General features: G+C 43.6%; 1 protein-coding gene across 1 annotated transcript in view; it reads right to left on the reverse strand.

Annotated features, from left to right (window-relative positions):
• The window catches only part of LOC311045995 (uncharacterized protein), a 119,951-nt gene that overhangs the window by 71,582 nt on the left and 32,404 nt on the right, over positions 1 to 15,965 (reverse strand). The gene's annotated exons all lie outside the window — the stretch shown is intronic.

A 15,965-nucleotide genomic window follows, 5' to 3' on the forward strand; every position in this document is an offset into this window, starting at 1 on the left:
GCTACAGCGCCACCCTTTGGCCAATGGTTGTGAGTTTCGGGTTTTCGCCGTTTGGCATAGCCCTCTACCATATTGCCGAATTTCATAAGAAGTGACCAGGCGGTTAGGCCAGAACTGGCAAAACCGGCGGAAGAATAATAATAAATATAGCTGCAAGCAGCGATAATACGGGGCCAGGAGAGAGAAAGAGAAATGATAATTCCTTTAACAGGTCAGTTCATGAAAGTCCTTGCGGTCTTGTTTCCAATGAGGGCCTGTGAGCAATTAGGGGTTAAGAGTCTTGCTTGTGTCGATGACAAATTTCATCAACACATTTGCTGACCTGGAATCGTACCTGGGGCAACCAGAGCCTCTGAGAGAGAGAGAGAGATGGAAACGGAATAGATTGAAGATAGAAACGGAATAGATTGAAGAGACAGAGACATGGAAACGGAATAGATTGAAGAGAAAGACATGGAAACGGAATAGATTGAAGAGAGAGAGAGAGCCATGGAAACGGAATAGATTGAGTCATGTTTTTTGCAATTCAACTTAAATGAGTGTGCATCAAGTGAGGCTTGAACCAGCAACCTTGCGGTCGTGAGGCACTCTTAGGTAGCTGCAACACTACCTATAGTGCTATAGCTTTGTCCAGGCTGATGTTGTCTGTTGAGGATGACAAACGCTTGCCTTCTGTCATGACCCAAGCCCCTGTTTCACTAACACTAAGATCACTCGTTCACAAACCATTTACCAATGAAGAAATTGTACATCTCCTCAGAAGCAAAACTAGTGAAAGTAGCCGATCTACAAGCTCACAAACCATTAAAAGTTGTCAGATTGTACATCGGCTATTTTCACAATGAAGTATGTTATACATTGAAAAAACATACTCTCATTGCTATCTGAAAAGTTGTGAGTTTGTAGATCAGCTGTACAAAAAACACTCAATTAAGTATTTCATGTTATCTTTAACAATTGCAGATGTATTCATTGATAGTCATGTTGTGTGAAATGCAACTTAGATGAAGTCTGCACCAAGTGAGGCTTGAACTTGTGACCTTCAGGTTGTGGGGCACACATTTAAGCGAGAAGCCACCAACAGACAAGAGCCTGTGAAGGGAGATCACACAGATGATACAGTTTCACGCAAATAGCTGAAAAATCCTGGGTTTAAGTGTTTTTCAAACTGCTCAAGATTGCGGACAATCTAAGGGCGGTGCTTACTGGTCAACGTGATAGATGTGTTCCTCATTAGTCAAGGCACATGTGTAAGCAGGTCTAATGGCTGTCGGCCAAACGAGGCATGACTTTTGCCTGTTTAAAGTTTCAATTTTCAAAAAATTGCTATAGCGCCCCCGTTTGACCAATTGGAGTAAGATTGGTTTCGGTGATATTTGGAATGGCCCTTTACATTTCTGCAAAGTTTCAAAGAATGGTAAGTCTGCATGTATGTGTTAGGGGCAGATGAATAATTGTCATAAAACTGCAATATTCATTGGCTCATTAAAGCTTCATTTTTTCACTTATGGAAGATATTTTGCAAACGTTTTTTGGTATAGGTCCAAAGTTCATGTGTAAAAAGTTTTGTGCAGATTACTCAAAAATCCCAGGAGGAGATAGGTTTTAACTGTTTTTCATATAATTCAAAATGGTGGGAGATCTAAGGGTCAGAGGTCAAAAGTCAGAGAGTGAAAGTTGTTCAGCATGAGGAGACGCATGTGTGCATCGAAGTTTCATGGCTGTAGGTAAAACAGGGCATGAGTTGTACCTGTTCAAAGTTGGCATTTTCAACTGAGTGCTATAGCGCCACCTTTTGACGAAAGATTGTGAGATTTATTTTTTGATCGTTTTTCATGACCATCTATCATATGGCCGAGTTTCATAAAAAGCGTATGCACGGTTCAGCCAGAACTGGCAAAAACGGCAGAAGAAGAAGAAGAAATGGAATAATGCGAATAACAATACGGGTCCATGCTGGAAGCCTGGCCCCGTAATAATAATGAAAGCCAAGGAATGTAATAGGGTTCGAAGCCTTACAGGCTCTCGAAACCTAAATATAGCTGCAAGCAGCAATTAGCGGTTTCGAGAATAATGGCAGACTGGCAGACTGTGACAAGAGTGGCAGACTGGCAGACTGGCAGACTTTGACAGAGTGGCAGACTGGCAGACTGGCAGACTTTGACAGAGTGGCAGACTGGCAGACTGTGACAGAGTGGCAGACTGGCAGACTGGCAGACTGTGACAGACTGTGGCAGACTGGCAGACTGGCAGACAGACAGACTGTGGCAGACTGGCAGACTGGCAGACAGACAGTGACAGAGTGGCAGACTGGCAGACTGTGACAGACTGGCAGACTGGCAGACTGTGACAGAGTGGCAGACAGACAAACAGACAGACTGTGACAGAGTGGCAGAGTGGCAGACTGGCAGACAGACAGACAGTGACAGAGTGGCAGACTGGCAGACTGGCAGACAGACAGACTGTGGCAGACTGGCAGACTGGCAGACAGACAGACAGTGACAGAGTGGCAGACTGGCAGACAGACAGACAGACTGTGACAGAGTGGCAGACTGGCAGACAGACAGACAGACAGTGACAGAGTGGCACACTGGCAGACAGACAGACAGACAGTGACAGAGTGGCAGACAGGCAGACAGACAGACTGTGACAGAGTGACAGAGTGACAGAGTGGCAGACTGGCAGACTGGCAGACAGACAGACAGACAGACAGACAGTGACAGAGTGGCAGACTGGCAGACAGACAGACAGTGACAGAGTGGCAGACAGGCAGACAGACAGACTGTGACAGAGTGAGAGAGAGAGAGAGAGAGAGAGAGAGAGAGAGAGAGAGAGAGAGAGAGAGAGAGAGAGAGAGAGAGAGAGAGCAAAGTGCACATGTCTGAATTAACAGGGTCATGTTTTGCATAATGCAATTTAAATGTAAACTGTGACAAGTGGGGTTTGAGCCGTGGACCTTTGGCAAGAGTGGCAGACTGGCAGACTGGCAGACTTTGACAGAGTGGCAGACTGGCAGACTGGCAGACTGGCAGACTTTGACAGAGTGGCAGACTGGCAGACTGTGACAGAGTGGCAGACTGGCAGACTGGCAGACTGTGACAGACTGTGGCAGACTGGCAGACTGGCAGACAGACAGACTGTGGCAGACTGGCAGACTGGCAGACAGACAGTGACAGAGTGGCAGACTGGCAGACTGTGACAGACTGGCAGACTGGCAGACTGTGACAGAGTGGCAGACAGACAAACAGACAGACTGTGACAGAGTGGCAGAGTGGCAGACTGGCAGACAGACAGACAGTGACAGAGTGGCAGACTGGCAGACTGGCAGACAGACAGACTGTGGCAGACTGGCAGACTGGCAGACAGACAGACAGTGACAGAGTGGCAGACTGGCAGACAGACAGACAGACTGTGACAGAGTGGCAGACTGGCAGACAGACAGACAGACAGTGACAGAGTGGCACACTGGCAGACAGACAGACAGTGACAGAGTGGCAGACAGGCAGACAGACAGACTGTGACAGAGTGACAGAGTGACAGAGTGGCAGACTGGCAGACTGGCAGACAGACAGACAGACAGACAGACAGTGACAGAGTGGCAGACTGGCAGACAGACAGACAGTGACAGAGTGGCAGACAGGCAGACAGACAGACTGTGACAGAGTGAGAGAGAGAGAGAGAGAGAGAGAGAGAGAGAGAGAGAGAGAGAGAGAGAGAGAGAGAGAGAGAGAGAGAGAGAGAGCAAAGTGCACATGTCTGAATTAACAGGGTCATGTTTTGCATAATGCAATTTAAATGTAAACTGTGACAAGTGGGGTTTGAGCCGTGGACCTTTGGCACATGAGACTAACACTGTATTGATCAAGCTATTCAATCCACAGCCTTGGTCAGTGAGAAGGGAGAATCCAACAAAACAAAACAAAACAAAAGAGGGAATGAAGTACATCATACATTGAAAACAACTACTCTCAATAAGCGTTTCATTTAACAATTGCATGTTTATTCATTGATACAGTCATGTTGTGTGTAATGCAATTGAGTTGAGGTCTGCATGAGGTGAGATTTGAACCGGCGACGCTCTGGTATCAAGGCAGATGATTAAGCCATTGGGCCAACAGACCCGAACTGATGAAAAGGGAGTTCACACACATGACACACTTTCACGCAAATTGCTCAGAAATACTGAATTTAAATGTTTTTCAAACTGCTCAAAATTGCAGACAATCTAAGGGCGGAGTTTACTGGTTAACAATTGCACATGCATTCATTGATACAGTCATGTTGTGTGCAATGCAATTATAATGAATTCTACATGACGTGGGATTCGAACCAGGAACCCTGTGGTTTCAAGGCAGATGATTAAGCCATTGGGCCAACAGACCTGTACTAGTGAAAAGGGAGTTCAAACACATGACACAATTTCACGCAAATTGCTCAGAAATCCTTGGTTTAAATGTTTTTCAAACTGCTCAATATATTTCGGAATGGAAACTAGTGGAAAATAGTCGATCTACAAGCTCACAACGCGTTGCTATCTAAAAAGGTGTGAGATTGTAGATCGGCTATTTTCACAAGAAAGTATGTCATACATAAAAAAAAACTACTCTCAAAAGCATTTCGTGTTATTGTCTAAACATTGCACTTGTCTGAATTAACAGGGTCATGTTTTGTACAATGCAATTTAAATGTGAACTGTAATAAGTGGGATTCGAACCAGGGACCTTCGGCACATGAGACTCACACTCTACTGGTGGAGCTATCCAATACACAGCCTTAAGACAGTGAAAAGGGAGAATCCAACAAAACAAAACAAAAGCGCGAATGAAGTACGTCATACATTGAAAATAACTACTTTCAAGTATGCATTTCTCGTCATCTTTGACAATTGCACATGTATTCATTGATATAGTCATGTTGTGTGCAATGCAATTATAATTAAGTCTACCTGAGGTGGGATTCGAACCGGCTACCCTATGGTTTCAAGGCAGATGATTAAGCGATCAAGCTATTGAACCAACACACCTGAACCTGTGAAAAAGGGCCTCAAACATGTATTTGACACAGTTTCATGCAAATTGCTCAGAAATCCTGGATTTAAATGTTTTTCAAACTGCTCAAAATTGCAGACAATCTAAGGGCAGAGCTTACTGGTCAAAGTGATACATGTGTTCCTCATGAGTCAAGGCACATGTGTAAGCAGGTTTAACGGCTGTCGGCCAAACGAGGCATGACTTTTGCCTGTTTAAAGTTTGCATTTTCAAAAAATTGCTATAGCGCCCCCCTTTGACCAATTGGAGTAAGATTGGTTTCAGTGATACTTGGAAGGACCCTCTACAATATTGCAAAGTGTCAAACAAATGTGAGTCTGCATGTATGTGTTAGGGGCAGATGAATAATTTAAAAAAAGCTGCAATTTTCATTGGCTTATAAAAGCTTAACGTTTTCACTTATGGAAAATCCGCTAAGTTACGTCTGTCGGCATTGGTCCAAAGTTCATGTGTATACAGTTTCGTACAGATTGCTCATAAATCCCAGGAGGAGTAGGCTTTTTACTGCTTTTTACTGCTTTTCATAGAATTCGAAATGGTGGGAGATCTAAAGGTCAGAGGTCAAAAGTCAAACAGTGAAAGTTGTTAGGCATGAGGAGACGCATGTGTGTATCGAAGTTTCATGGCTGTAGGTCGAACAGGGCATGAGCTGTACCTGTTCAAAGTTGGCATGTTCAATTGAGTGCTACAGCGCCACCCTTTGGCCAATGGTTGTGAGTTTCGGGTTTTCGCCGTTTGGCATAGCCCTCTACCATATTGCCGAATTTCATAAGAAGTGACCAGGCGGTTAGGCCAGAACTGGCAAAAACGGCGGAAGAATAATAATAAATATAGCTGCAAGCAGCAATTAGCGGTTTCGAGAATAATGGCAGACTGGCAGACTGTGACAAGAGTGGCAGACTGGCAGACTGGCAGACTTTGACAGAGTGGCAGACTGGCAGACTGGCAGACTTTGACAGAGTGGCAGACTGGCAGACTGTGACAGAGTGGCAGACTGGCAGACTGGCAGACTGTGACAGACTGTGGCAGACTGGCAGACAGACAGACTGTGGCAGACTGGCAGACTGGCAGACAGACAGACTGTGGCAGACTGGCAGACTGGCAGACAGACAGACAGACAGTGACAGAGTGGCAGACTGGCAGACTGTGACAGACTGGCAGACTGTGACAGAGTGGCAGACAGACAAACAGACAGACTGTGACAGAGTGGCAGAGTGGCAGACTGGCAGACAGACAGACAGTGACAGAGTGGCAGACTGGCAGACAGACAGACTGTGGCAGACTGGCAGACTGGCAGACAGACAGACAGTGACAGAGTGGCAGACTGGCAGACAGACAGACAGACTGGCAGACTGGCAGACAGATAGACAGACAGTGACAGAGTGGCAGACTGGCAGACAGACAGACAGTGACAGAGTGGCAGACAGGCAGACAGACAGACTGTGACAGAGTGACAGAGTGACAGAGTGGCAGACTGGCAGACTGGTAGACAGACAGTGACAGAGTGGCAGACTGGCAGACAGACAGACAGTGACAGAGTGGCAGACAGGCAGACAGACAGACTGTGACAGAGTGAGAGAGAGAGAGAGAGAGAGAGAGAGAGAGAGAGAGAGAGAGAGAGAGAGAGAGAGAGAGAGAGAGAGAGAGAGAGAGAGAGCAAAGTGCACATGTCTGAATTAACAGGGTCATGTTTTGCATAATGCAATTTAAATGTAAACTGTGACAAGTGGGGTTTGAGCCGTGGACCTTTGGCACATGAGACTAACACTGTATTGATCAAGCTATTCAATCCACAGCCTTGGTCAGTGAGAAGGGAGAATCCAACAAAACAAAACAAAACAAAAGAGGGAATGAAGTACATCATACATTGAAAACAACTACTCTCAATAAGCGTTTCATTTAACAATTGCATGTTTATTCATTGATACAGTCATGTTGTGTGCAATGCAATTGAGTTGAGGTCTGCATGAGGTGAGATTTGAACCGGCGACGCTCTGGTATCAAGGCAGATGATTAAGCCATTGGGCCAACAGACCCGAACTGATGAAAAGGGAGTTCACACACATGACACACTTTCACGCAAATTGCTCAGAAATACTGGATTTAAATGTTTTTCAAACTGCTCAAAATTGCAGACAATCTAAGGGCGGAGTTTACTGGTTAACAATTGCACATGCATTCATTGATACAGTCATGTTGTGTGCAATGCAATTATAATGAATTCTACATGACGTGGGATTCGAACCAGGAACCCTGTGGTTTCAAGGCAGATGATTAAGCCATTGGGCCAACAGACCTGTACTAGTGAAAAGGGAGTTCACACACATGACACACTTTCACGCAAATTGCTCAGAAATCCTTGGTTTAAATGTTTTTCAAACTGCTCAATATATTTCGGAATGGAAACTAGTGGAAAATAGTCGATCTACAAGCTCACGACGCGTTGCTATCTAAAAAGGTGTGAGATTGTAGATCGGCTATTTTCACAAGAAAGTATGTCATACATTAAAAAAAACTACTCTCAAAAGCATTTCGTGTTATTGTCTAAACATTGCACTTGTCAGAATTAACAGGGTCATGTTTTGTACAATGCAATTTAAATGTGAACTGTAATAAGTGGGATTCGAACCAGGGACCTTCGGCACATGAGACTCACACTCTACTGGTGGAGCTATCCAATACACAGCCTTAAGACAGTGAAAAGGGAGAATCCAACAAAACAAAACAAAAGCGCGAATGAAGTAAGTCATACATTGAAAATAACTACTTTCAAGTATGCATTTCTCGTCATCTTTAACAATTGCACATGTATTCATTGATATAGTCATGTTGTGTGCAATGCAATTATAATTAAGTCTACCCGAGGTGGGATTCGAACCGGCTACCCTATGGTTTCAAGGCAGATGATTAAGCGATCAAGCTATTGAACCAACACACCTGAACCTGTGAAAAAGGGCCTCAAACATGTATTTGACACAGTTTCATGCAAATTGCTCAGAAATCCTGGATTTAAATGTTTTTCAAACTGCTCAAAATTGCAGACAATCTAAGGGCAGAGCTTACTGGTCAAAGTGATACATGTGTTCCTCATGAGTCAAGGCACATGTGTAAGCAGGTTTAACGGCTGTCGGCCAAACGAGGCATGACTTTTGCCTGTTTAAAGTTTGCATTTTCAAAAAATTGCTATAGCGCCCCCCTTTGACCAATTGGAGTAAGATTGGTTTCAGTGATACTTGGAAGGACCCTCTACAATATTGCAAAGTGTCAAACAAATGTGAGTCTGCATGTATGTGTTAGGGGCAGATGAATAATTTAAAAAAAGCTGCAATTTTCATTGGCTTATAAAAGCTTAACGTTTTCACTTATGGAAAATCCGCTTGGTTACGTCTGTCGGCATTGGTCCAAAGTTCATGTGTATACAGTTTCGTACAGATTGCTCATAAATCCCAGGAGGAGTAGGCTTTTTACTGCTTTTTACTGCTTTTCATAGAATTCGAAATGGTGGGAGATCTAAAGGTCAGAGGTCAAAAGTCAAACAGTGAAAGTTGTTAGGCATGAGGAGACGCATGTGTGTATCGAAGTTTCATGGCTGTAGGTCGAACAGGGCATGAGCTGTACCTGTTCAAAGTTGGCATTTTCAATTGAGTGCTACAGCGCCACCCTTTGGCCAATGGTTGTGAGTTTCGGGTTTTCGCCGTTTGGCATAGCCCTCTACCATATTGCCGAATTTCATAAAAAGTGACCACGCGGTTAGGCCAGAACTGGCAAAAACGGCGGAAGAATAATAATAAAGATAGCTCTTTTCTATACCCACCCTGACTGACCTTAACCTCAGTAAAACGACCTAACCTCAAGAAACACTATTTGTAAAATAAAGAATTCCAAATAATGATCACTTTAACACATTGTTGGGGACAGGGATTGAACCAGCGACCAATGGATTCACAGGCTGCCTCTCTTCTCATTGAGCTAAAGATATGGCCTCCCTGATGGTGTCTGTTGATATCTATAGGTTTTTCCGTCCTATAGGTTCTTCCAGTGTGAGATTGTAGATCAGCTATTTTCACAAGAAAGTATGTCATACATAAAAAAAAACTACTCTCAAAAGCATTTCGTGTTATTGTCTAAACATTGCACTTGTCTGAATTAACAGGGTCATGTTTTGTACAATGCAATTTAAATGTGAACTGTAATAAGTGGGATTCGAACCAGGGACCTTCGGCACATGAGACTCACACTCTACTGGTGGAGCTATCCAATACACAGCCTTAGACAGTGAAAAGGGAGAATCCAACAAAACAAAACAAAAGCGCGAATGAAGTACATCATACATTGAAAATAACTACTTTCAAGTATGCATTTCTCGTCATCTTTAACAATTGCACATGTATTCATTGATATAGTCATGTTGTGTGCAATGCAATTATAATTAAGTCTACCTGAGGTGGGATTCGAACCGGCTACCCTATGGTTTCAAGGCAGATGATTAAGCGATCAAGCTATTGAACCAACACACCTGAACCTGTGAAAAAGGGCCTCAAACATGTATTTGACACAGTTTCATGCAAATTGCTCAGAAATCCTGGATTTAAATGTTTTTCAAACTGCTCAAAATTGCAGACAATCTAAGGGCAGAGCTTACTGGTCAAAGTGATACATGTGTTCCTCATGAGTCAAGGCACATGTGTAAGCAGGTTTAACGGCTGTCGGCCAAACGAGGCATGACTTTTGCCTGTTTAAAGTTTGCATTTTCAAAAAATTGCTATAGCGCCCCCCTTTGACCAATTGGAGTAAGATTGGTTTCAGTGATACTTGGAAGGACCCTCTACAATATTGCAAAGTGTCAAACAAATGTGAGTCTGCATGTATGTGTTAGGGGCAGATGAATAATTAAAAAAAAGCTGCAATTTTCATTGGCTTATAAAAGCTTAACATTTTCACTTATGGAAAATCCGCTAAGTTACGTCTGTCGGCATTGGTCCAAAGTTCATGTGTATACAGTTTCGTACAGATTGCTCATAAATCCCAGGAGAAGTGACATTTTTACTGCTTTTTACTGCTTTTCATAGAATTCGAAATGGTGGGAGATCTAAAGGTCAGAGGTCAAAAGTCAAACAGTGAAAGTTGTTAGGCATGAGGAGACGCATGTGTGTATCGAAGTTTCATGGCTGTAGGTCGAACAGGGCATGAGCTGTACCTGTTCAAAGTTGGCATTTTCAATTGAGTGCTACAGCGCCACCCTTTGGCCAATGGTTGTGAGTTTCGGGTTTTCGCCGTTTGGCATAGCCCTCTACCATATTGCCGAATTTCATAAGAAGTGACCAGGCGGTTAGGCCAGAACTGGCAAAAACGGCGGAAGAATAATAATAATAATAATAATAATAATAATAAATATAGCTGCAAGCAGCAATTAGCGGTTTCGAGAATAATGGCTGACTGGCAGACTGTGACAGAGTGGCAGACTGGCAGACTGGCAGACTTTGACAGAGTGGCAGACTGGCAGACTGGCAGACTGTGACAGAGTGGCAGACTGGCAGACTGGCAGACTGTGACAGACTGTGGCAGACTGGCAGACAGACAGACCGTGGCAGACTGGCAGACTGGCAGACAGACAGACAGACAGTGACAGAGTGGCAGACTGGCAGACTGTGACAGACTGGCAGAAATGCTGCAAAGGATAATTCCAGGTCCGTTCATGAAAGTCCTTGCGGTCTTGTTTCCAATGAGGGCCTGTGAGCATTTAGGGGTTAAGAGTCTTGCTGATGCAGATGAGAGGGGTGGATCCAATCCATGGGAATAGGGGGAATTCCAAATGATGATCACCTCAACGCATTGTTGGGGACAGGGATCGAACCAGCGACCTATGGATTCACAGGCTGCCTCTCTTCTCATTGAGCTAAAGATATGGCCTCCCTGATGGTGTCTGTTGATATCTATAGGTTTTTCCGTCCTATAGGTTCTTCCGGTGTGAGATTGTAGATCAGCTATTTTCACAAGAAAGTATGTCATACATAAAAAACAACTACTCTCAAAAGCATTTCGTGTTATTGTCTAAACATTGCACATGTCTGAATTAACAGGGTCATGTTTTGTACAATGCAATTTAAATGTGAACTGTAATAAGTGGGATTCGAACCAGGGACCTTTGGCACATGAGACTCACACTCTACTGGTGGAGCTATCCAATACACAGCCTTAGACAGTGAAAAGGGAGAATCCAACAAAACAAAACAAAAGCGCGAATGAAGTACGTCATACATTGAAAATATCTACTTTCAAGTATTCATTTCTCGTCATCTTTAACAATTGCACATGTATTCATTGATATAGTCATGTTGTGTGCAATGCAATTATAATTAAGTCTACCTGAGGTGGGATTCGAACCGGCTACCCTATGGTTTCAAGGCAGATGATTAAGCGATCAAGCTATTGAACCAACACACCTGAACCTGTGAAAAAGGGCCTCAAACATGTATTTGACACAGTTTCATGCAAATTGCTCAGAAATCCTGGATTTAAATGTTTTTCAAACTGCTCAAAATTGCAGACAATCTAAGGGCAGAGCTTACTGGTCAAAGTGATACATGTGTTCCTCATGAGTCAAGGCACATGTGTAAGCAGGTTTAACGGCTGTCGGCCAAACGAGGCATGACTTTTGCCTGTTTAAAGTTTGCATTTTCAAAAAATTGCTATAGCGCCCCCCTTTGACCAATTGGAGTAAGATTGGTTTCAGTGATACTTGGAAGGACCCTCTACAATATTGCAAAGTGTCAAACAAATGTGAGTCTGCATGTATGTGTTAGGGGCAGATGAATAATTTAAAAAAAGCTGCAATTTTCATTGGCTTATAAAAGCTTAACGTTTTCACTTATGGAAAATCCGCTTGGTTACGTCTGTCGGCATTGGTCCAAAGTTCATGTGTATACAGTTTCGTACAGATTGCTCATAAATCCCAGGAGGAGTAGGCTTTTTACTGCTTTTTACTGCTTTTCATAGAATTCGAAATGGTGGGAGAACTAAAGGTCAGAGGTCAAAAGTCAAACAGTGAAAGTTGTTAGGCATGAGGAGACGCATGTGTGTATCAAAGTTTCATGGCTGTAGGTCAAACAGGGCATGAGTTGTACCTGTTCAAAGTTGGCATATTTCAATTGAGTGCTACAGCGCCACCCTTTGGCCAATGGTTGTGAGTTTCGGGTTTTCGCCGTTTGGCATAGCCCTCTACCATATTGCCGAATTTCATAAAAAGTGACCAGGCGGTTAGGCCAGAACTGGCAAAACCGGCGGAAGAATAATAATGAAAGTGTAGAGATGTAATAGGGTTCGAAGCCTGATAGGCTCTCGAAACCTAATAATGAAAGTGTAGAGATGTAATAGGGTTCGAAGCCTTACAGGCTCTCGAAACCTAATAATAGTGAAAGTGTAGAGATGTAATAGGGTTCGAAGCCTTACAGGCTCTCGAAACCTAAATATAGCTGCAAGCAGCAATTAGCGGTTTCGAGAATAATGGCAGACTGGCAGACTGTGACAAGAGTGGCAGACTGGCAGACTGGCAGACTTTGACAGAGTGGCAGACTGGCAGACTGGCAGACTGGCAGACTTTGACAGAGTGGCAGACTGGCAGAGTGGCAGACTGTGACAGAGTGGCAGACTGGCAGACTGGCAGACTGTGACAGACTGTGGCAGACTGGCAGACTGGCAGACAGACAGACTGTGGCAGACTGGCAGACTGGCAGACAGACAGACAGACAGTGACAGAGTGGCAGACTGGCAGACTGTGACAGACTGGCAGACTGGCAGACTGTGACAGAGTGGCAGACAGACAAACAGACAGACTGTGACAGAGTGGCAGAGTGGCAGACTGGCAGACAGACAGACAGACAGTGACAGAGTGGTAGACTGGCAGACTGGCAGACAGACAGACTGTGGCAGACTGGCAGACTGGCAGACAGACAGACAGTGACAGAGTGGCAGACTGGCAGACAGACAGACAGACTGTGACAGAGTGGCAGACTGGCAGACAGACAGACAGACAGTGACAGAGTGGCAGACTGGCAGACAGACAGACAGACAGACAGACAGTGACAGAGTGGCAGACAGGCAGACAGACAGACTGTGACAGAGTGACAGAGTGGCAGACTGGCAGACAGACAGACAGACAGACAGACAGACAGACAGTGACAGAGTGGCAGACTGGCAGACAGACAGACAGTGACAGAGTGGCAGACAGGCAGACAGACAGACTGTGACAGAGAGAGAGAGAGAGAGAGAGAGAGAGAGAGAGAGAGAGAGAGAGAGAGAGAGCAAAGTGCACATGTCTTAATTAACAGGGTCATGTTTTGCATAATGCAATTTAAATGTAAACTGTGACAAGTGGGGTTTGAGCCGTGGACCTTTGGCACATGAGACTAACACTGTATTGATCAAGCTATTCAATCCACAGCCTTGGTCAGTGAGAAGGGAGAATCCAACAAAACAAAACAAAACAAAAGAGGGAATGAAGTACATCATACATTGAAAACAACTACTCTCAATAAGCGTTTCATTTAACAATTGCATGTTTATTCATTGATACAGTCATGTTGTGTGTAATGCAATTGAGTTGAGGTCTGCATGAGGTGAGATTTGAACCGGCAACGCTCTGGTATCAAGGCAGATGATTAAGCCATTGGGCCAACAGACCCGAACTGATGAAAAGGGAGTTCACACACATGACACACTTTCACGCAAATTGCTCAGAAATACTGGATTTAAATGTTTTTCAAACTGCTCAAAATTGCAGACAATCTAAGGGCGGAGTTTACTGGTTAACAATTGCACATGCATTCATTGATACAGTCATGTTGTGTGCAATGCAATTATAATGAATTCTACATGACGTGGGATTCGAACCAGGAACCCTGTGGTTTCAAAGCAGATGATTAAGCCATTGGGCCAACAGACCTGTACTAGTGAAAAGGGAGTTCACACACATGACACACTTTCACGCAAATTGCTCAGAAATCCTTGGTTTAAATGTTTTTCAAACTGCTCAATATATTTCGGAATGGAAACTAGTGGAAAATAGTCGATCTACAAGCTCACAACGCGTTGCTATCTAAAAAGGTGTGAGATTGTAGATCGGCTATTTTCACAAGAAAGTATGTCATACATAAAAAAAAAACTACTCTCAAAAGCATTTCGTGTTATTGTCTAAACATTGCACTTGTCTGAATTAACAGGGTCATGTTTTGTACAATGCAATTTAAATGTGAACTGTAATAAGTGGGATTCGAACCAGGGACCTTCGGCACATGAGACTCACACTCTACTGGTGGAGCTATCCAATACACAGCCTTAGACAGTGAAAAGGGAGAATCCAACAAAACAAAACAAAAGCGCGAATGAAGTACGTCATACATTGAAAATAACTACTTTCAAGTATGCATTTCTCGTCATCTTTAACAATTGCACATGTATTCATTGATATAGTCATGTTGTGTGCAATGCAATTATAATTAAGTCTACCTGTGGTGGGATTCGAACCGGCTACCCTATGGTTTCAAGGCAGATGATTAAGCGATCAAGCTATTGAACCAACACACCTGAACCTGTGAAAAAGGGCCTCAAACATGTATTTGACACAGTTTCATGCAAATTGCTCAGAAATCCTGGATTTAAATGTTTTTCAAACTGCTCAAAATTGCAGACAATCTAAGGGCAGAGCTTACTGGTCAAAGTGATACATGTGTTCCTCATGAGTCAAGGCACATGTGTAAGCAGGTTTAACGGCTGTCGGCCAAACGAGGCATGACTTTTGCCTGTTTAAAGTTTGCATTTTCAAAAAATTGCTATAGCGCCCCCCTTTGACCAATTGGAGTAAGATTGGTTTCAGTGATACTTGGAAGGACCCTCTACAATATTGCAAAGTGTCAAACAAATGTGAGTCTGCATGTATGTGTTAGGGGCAGATGAATAATTTAAAAAAAGCTGCAATTTTCATTGGCTTATAAAAGCTTAACGTTTTCACTTATGGAAAATCCGCTTGGCTACGTCTGTCGGCATTGGTCCAAAGTTCATGTGTATACAGTTTCGTACAGATTGCTCATAAATCCCAGGAGGAGTAGGCTTTTTACTGCTTTTTACTGCTTTTCATAGAATTCGAAATGGTGGGAGATCTAAAGGTCAGAGGTCAAAAGTCAAACAGTGAAAGTTGTTAGGCATGAGGAGACGCATGTGTGTATCAAAGTTTCATGGCTGTAGGTGAAACAGGGCATGAGCTGTACCTGTTCAAAGTTGGCATTTTCAATTGAGTGCTACAGCGCCACCCTTTGGCCAATGTTTGTGAGTTTCGGGTTTTCGCCGTTTGGCATAGCCCTCTACCATATTGCCGAATTTCATAAAAAGTGACCACGCGGTTAGGCCAGAACTGGCAAAACCGGCGGAAGATCATGAACTCTTACAGATGTAATAAGGCTTCGAGCCTATTGGCCTCGAAACCTAATAATAATAATGAAAGTGTAGAGATGTAATAGCTTTCGAAGCCTGATGGCTCTCGAAACCTAATTATAGTACGTCATTTAGAATTCCCAATACGAACATCATTTGGGATTAAGTGATATTTGTTCATAATATTGATCCGTCTACACTACCTGTTTATCATATTGGTGCTGTGGAGTGGAAAACCTGTACGTCCAAAACCGTTGGACAAAAAACATACATAGTGAAAATAGCAGATCTACAAACTCACAGCTTGTCGCAGAGCTTATAGATCTGCTATTTTCACTACTTGTGTGTGACAACTCTTGTAAGATGAAGATCGTAAAAAGTTGGAACATGGAGCTACAAGGTTTCTGCCCGACAGCTATGATATGAAAAAAAACTCCACATACAATGAATAAACACACACACAAGCACGCACACACGCGCACACACACATAC

Source organism: Gymnoscopelus microlampas, assembly GCF_963454915.1.
Source record: "Gymnoscopelus microlampas genome assembly, chromosome: 5".
Lineage (NCBI taxonomy): Eukaryota > Metazoa > Chordata > Actinopteri > Myctophiformes > Myctophidae > Gymnoscopelus > Gymnoscopelus microlampas.